Source organism: Diabrotica undecimpunctata, chromosome 7, assembly GCF_040954645.1.
Source record: "Diabrotica undecimpunctata isolate CICGRU chromosome 7, icDiaUnde3, whole genome shotgun sequence".
Lineage (NCBI taxonomy): Eukaryota > Metazoa > Arthropoda > Insecta > Coleoptera > Chrysomelidae > Diabrotica > Diabrotica undecimpunctata.
Window position 1 is genome coordinate 60029696 of NC_092809.1, and position 6000 is coordinate 60035695.

General features: G+C 33.9%; 1 long non-coding RNA gene across 1 annotated transcript; it reads left to right on the top strand.

Moving 5' to 3' along the window:
* The first annotated feature begins 3311 nt into the window (after nt 1-3311).
* Nucleotides 3312-5222, top strand: LOC140446777 (uncharacterized). The gene is made up of 5 exons (XR_011951497.1): nt 3312-3399; nt 3441-3661; nt 3718-4043; nt 4130-4285; nt 4343-5222. It is a non-coding gene; the product is annotated as an uncharacterized lncRNA (long non-coding RNA).
* Nucleotides 5223-6000: the final 778 nt, after the last annotated feature.

A 6000-nucleotide genomic window follows, 5' to 3' on the forward strand; every position in this document is an offset into this window, starting at 1 on the left:
GATATTTTCAAGGAACTAGAGAAACGATATGCGATCTACACAGTAATTTCCTAGTCGAGAGAAAGTAGGCTAGTTACAAAATAAGACTGGAAAGTAAGCTAGTTTCAAAATAAGACCGTTGCGGCATTAGCATTTAAGCCTCTTTTCGCTTATCAAACGCCAGCCTATCCATACCTCCCGAATATAATCCAACTTTCGTTTATATCTAAAAGGATTATTCATTTCCTTGTACCATCTTGTGTAGTGCAGACGTCCTCCAATTCGGCGGTGAGTAATTATAATTTCTAATTTCACTTTCACCTAACCTATGGCATTAACGTTAATGGCAACAAGTTAAACCACCTCAGATTCGTTGACGACATGGTGATTATAGCGAGCACATTCGAGGAACTGCAAATTATGATAGGGGAACTAGCAGCCAGCTCCCAATACGTCGACCTAAAAATGAATATGAAAAAAACAAAAATAATGACAAACACAGATGACCCCAGACATATAACTATAAATGGCATTGAGATAGAACAAATCCAGGAATATATCTACCTAGACCAAATCCTGAGACTTGACAAAGAGAACCAAAGTGCGGAAATTACTAGAAGAGCAAGACTAGCATGGGCAGGATTTGGAAAACTTAGCTGGATACTTAAGAACCGCAAAATACCCCAATACTTGAGGAGCAAAGTGTTCAACCAATGCATCCTTCCTATCATGACATATGGATGGCAAACCTGGACCCTAACCAAGGCAAACATGAATAAACTAGCCACAACAGAAAGAACAATGGAAAGAGCAATGTTAGGTATACGACTGTCAGATAAAAAGAGGAACGACTGGGTAAGATCCAAAACAAAAGCCGAGGACATAGCAACAAAAATTGCCAAACTTAAATGGAGCTTCGCGGGCCACACTGCTAGACAAAAAGACCAACGTTGGAATACTACAATACAACATTGGAGACCTTACGAAAGTATACGACCAAGAGGAAGACCACAGATGAGATGGGTTGATGATATTAAAAGAATAGCTGGAAAAAATTGAAAATATGTTGCTCATGATAGAGACCGATGGAAGGAGTTGGGAGAGGCCTATGTCCAAACATGGACTACAGAAGGCTAAGAAGAAGAAGAAGAATTTCACTTTCCTGTCTTTGTATTTTCTAATGTATTTTTTCTCTACAATATATTTTCTCTTGTCTTTACAGACACTGAGTCTATTCTGTTTGTCGTCCATTCAGTCTATTCTGTTCTATTGTGAGTATTGATTTGATGTATTAGCTGTACCTACATTGATTTGATAATTGATGTGCTGATTGAATCCACGTCGAATTAACCCCTAATTCGATTCCTTTCATCCCGTCTTCCGCTGCCGTTATCGCCTATACGTTTACCTGTCGCCGAAGTATCTTATTGATATCATCTTCGCTGCTAGAGACGTCCCAATACATCTGATGGAGGCGCAACCTGTCAAGTGCCTTTGTCGACGAACCGTTCTATGAAAGAACGTTACTACCTATGACCAACTGCCGCCGACTGTAAGTACAATATCGTGAGTAGCCGAGATTTTTATGATTCAAAGATCATCTTTTCTCCGGCGCTACCTAAACCGTTAGGAAAGGATTTGTTGACTCAAGTTCAGTGCCTTCAATTTATTTATGGTTTGTTTATTTTGAATCAAACCGAACGAACTATTAATAGCACAAATTTACGGTATTTATATACATACGATATATGATCAGATTTGTTTTATATGTAGTTTATATTTATTATAGATTTTATACACATATTTGAGGTGATCACAATCAAACATTTCTGTAACATCATGTTGACGTATTCTCAAGGCGTAAAAATCACTCATTTCTTTAATTTCAAGTTATGTTATATCAAATATTGACGTAGATACAACTAATATTCCTTGCCTTTTTCTTATTCTTGAGGATACTAGATTACTTATAATTACTTTTCACAAAATATTATTCGTTGTGGTTTAATAATAAATTGCGCAGTATCTTATTTCTTGCTATTCAACTGTCCAATCAAATTTGTATGAGCATGTACTTTAACTATACCTCAATTTAACACTGTTGATGAACTATTCACCTTTTATTTTTTCTAAGAAAGTAGTTGGGCAAGAATTAATAATAAAAACTGTGCTCGATATCTGCCTTTTATTTGATTATAATATAGCATATTTTTTGCCCATTTTCTTGTGACTCGATCAGGTTGGACATTTATCTCTAACACAGATAATATAGTCCAGTAGTCAGAAAAAATCTTACGAACAACCTGAATTTTGGGAAGGAATTTCAATTTTGGAACCCTAAAAAAGATACAAACAATTTTGCCACTCCTACCCCCGGGCTTATCCCTAAAACTCTCTAGTAGGGGGAGGAATGGAAAACATCGATTTACCAAGAATCTGCATGCCGTACAAAAGAATGTTTCAAACAAGAAATGTAGCTGAAATAATTTTGAACAAAGTTGTTGATTAGCACTTTTTGTATAGAAACACCTCCAGTTATGAGCGAAATCAATTTTTTAAATACAATTTGTATTAACTGGCCGGTAAAAATTCGATATCTTTTAATCAGAGTGTCCTATCGACAAAAATTAAAATGGGTTTTAAAGGTGAAGAGTGCAGATTTCGTATGCAGTTTTTTACGATTCTCCTGAGATCAATAAAATTTATTACTTCCATTGACCGGTCGCCGTAGAATTTTCATTGTTAGAGCCTAATCTTCAAAACCTGTAACATTTAGTTTCGATTTTGAGTTTTGGTAACAAATATAAGGCATTTGAATTATGCCTAAAAAAGCCTGAATTTAAACTTTTACATTACAAACGATTCCACTACTTCACGGGAATAATTCCACGAAGACGGCATTAGGTGGAATTTGTGTAGTTTTAAAAAACGTACTTGTACAGTCAAAAAGAAGGAATTTTAAGTTTTAGATAGTTTGTAATGTGAAAGAAAAATTTAGCGTTTTTAGGCATATCTCAAATACCTCATATTTGTTGCTAGAAGTCCAATCGAAATTCCATGCTATAAGTTTTGAAGATTAAGCTTTGACAATGGAAATTCCATAGTGATCTGTAATAAAGCGATAAATTTTATTGAACTCATGAGCAGTAGCGGAGCAAGATCATATAATTTTATGTGGGCGAGATACATTTTGCGAGGCCCTCTCTGCTTGCTCATAAAGACAGATTTTTTTAAAATAAAAAACAGGTGTCATTTCATTATTAAACTTTTATTCATGCTAATCTAGTCAAACTTACAACTAACCTAAAAATATTTAAGACCTACCAACGTTAAAAAAGAATGCGGGCAAGAGGCTAAACCTCTCCGGGAGGGGTAGTTTCAAATGTCGCTCAGCAATGTCAGGGCTGCGTTACAACGAAGGTGTAGAATGGCAGGAAAAAGAGTGGAGAAGTATATTAAAGAGGTCACCAGGAAAGTATTTTAAACAAAATATACAGGAAAACCAACGGGCTGTGGAATTAAAATCTAAGCGAAAACTGGATTTTGTTTCACCTTACCGAAAAAAAAAAGAAGTAGACAGAGTATACATACGAATACTGAATATGGTCCTCACGCTTTACAGCCTTCATTAACCGAAGATGAATATTAGTCGGAATATTCTAGGATTCTAAAAACCATACAAGTAAATTTCAGATTTTAAATTTTTTTTAATGAAAATAAATTTAATCATTATTTTAGGTGCAACGAGAAGAGATCCCGGTGATCGAAAAACAAACCGTTGGTCAATGGAACAATGCTTTCTAAAGGCATATTAAAAGAAATAGGTTTACGGCTTCTTACTTTGGATTAATTTGCAAAAGAAGGCCTAATACAAGCTGTAGAAATTTAATAAAAACAATGATTGCACCCTCTTGGGATAACGAATATACCCTTTATGGGAAAGATAAAAAAGATGTCGCAAGACAAAGATTTATTGAATTGAATCCTGAAAAGAGAGTACAGAAGTGTGGAATATTTATTGATAATATTTACAATCATCTTGCTGCTACTCCAGATGGTAATATGTATACACATTCAATTTCATTACACATTACACGTTTTCGTGAATTTCTATTTTGAAACAAATTAGGTACATTAGTTACTATTTCAGGAATTGTAGATTATAATAGTTTGTTGGAAGTTAAATGCCTTCTGAAGGTGCATAAAAGTGGCAAGTCCCTGTTGGAGGCAGTAGAGACGCTAAAAAACATTGGAAAATAAAAATGGAACATTACAGTTAAAAAAGAACCATTATTACATGTATCAGGTACATACCTACTTACAATTTTTTACATATTTTTAGAAAATATATTTATTATTTTAGATTCAAGGCCAGCTTAATATTGCCCGAAAAGATTATTGCTACTTTGTAGTATATGTTAATGATACAGAGCCCCTGTTTATTGAAAATATTGAGCGAGATGAAGAACTTTGGGCTCGAATGATAGAAAGGCTCAATAGTTTTTTTTATAATTGTTTTTTACCGAAAACGGTCGACAGAAACAAAAAATGTCTGAATAAAAATCATTAAATTTCTGATATGCTCTATTTTTTTTTTAATATTTCTAAGTATTGAAAATAGATGTAAACACTAAAAAGTGTATTTATTGATACGTGTGGAACGTCCCGCAGCTACTTTCCGTAAACCTCATAATTTATTAACCCAGCAGCGGTCGCTAAGGGCCGATCAGTTCCTTGCTTAGGTAATTTTACATTTTTCTTGGCAACAAGGCTATTGAATTTATATTTATTTTCAGTCGGTAAACCAAAACCTTCCTTTGCTAAATCAATTTCTTCTTTATTTTGAAATTCACTCTGTAAAAAGCTTATTAGCCCACTCAATCTTGTTTCTAAAGATGTAACTTCTGCAGTTTCTCCGATATTTTCCATGGACACGGAAACAAGATGTAATAGTCGATCGTATGTTTTGGCAAACGTGACTCAATAAGAGGATACAATATCGCCGAAAACTTGTCTAAGGTCTCAAGTGCACGAAGTTGACTCTCAATCATGTCATAAAGAACAGAAATCTTACAAGGACTACTAGAAACCCGACTGAAAATTATCTTTAAGAGCTCTCTATAGTTTATTTTTATGAACGAGAGAGTAATTAGCATAATTTTAACTGGTAGCTCCGACCACTCCATGGGCGTGCTCAAGATTAATTGAAAAATTACTTTGAATAATTGTAAAAAATAAATGAATTATTTCAGTGTTTTTTTTTTTATTGTATAATGGCTTTGGCATAGCCAATTAGCCACTATATAAAGTGTTATGTATATGTAAACAAAAGTGACCTCTTTTATCACACACTATATTAGAACTGACTGGCCTACATTAAAAAGGGTTTTAAAAAATTCACATTTTTTTTTAATTTTTAAAAATTACAAAAGAGAAAAAGAGTTTTTAAAACCGTCTAAGGTATGTTAAATAGATGAATAAAAATATTAATATAAAACTTACAGCTACTTGTTACAAATCCAAATCAGATTCAGAAGATGAACTTTCAGAACCAAGATTTATAATAACTGGCTCGATCATTTTATCAGTAATATTGTCCAGCTTCCACATTTTTTCCTCTTCTTTAATAGTGTGATTTACTGCCTTTTCCCAGTTTTCAGGTTTTACATTATTTACGGCCTCCAAAAACAACTGTTTAACATCATGAATTTTAAAAGTGGTATTTTTTCTTGAAACTTCACTCTTTATCTGTGCCCATACCAGTTCAATCGGGTTTAATTCACAATGATATGGTGGGGATCTAAGTACTGTCATTCCACGATTTTTGGCAATTTCATCAATTTCGTATTTTTTAAATTTTTCTTTATGAAGGGCACACAACGAATAAAGTTCCTTTCTTATAGATCCGGGATGGTACGTAATATTTTTTGAACTCGGCCAATTCTGCAAGTCTTTTTTTAACCACTTGGTTGTGGGCAGTCCTTCTATAAGTCTGGAGTGATAACTTGCATTATCCATTAC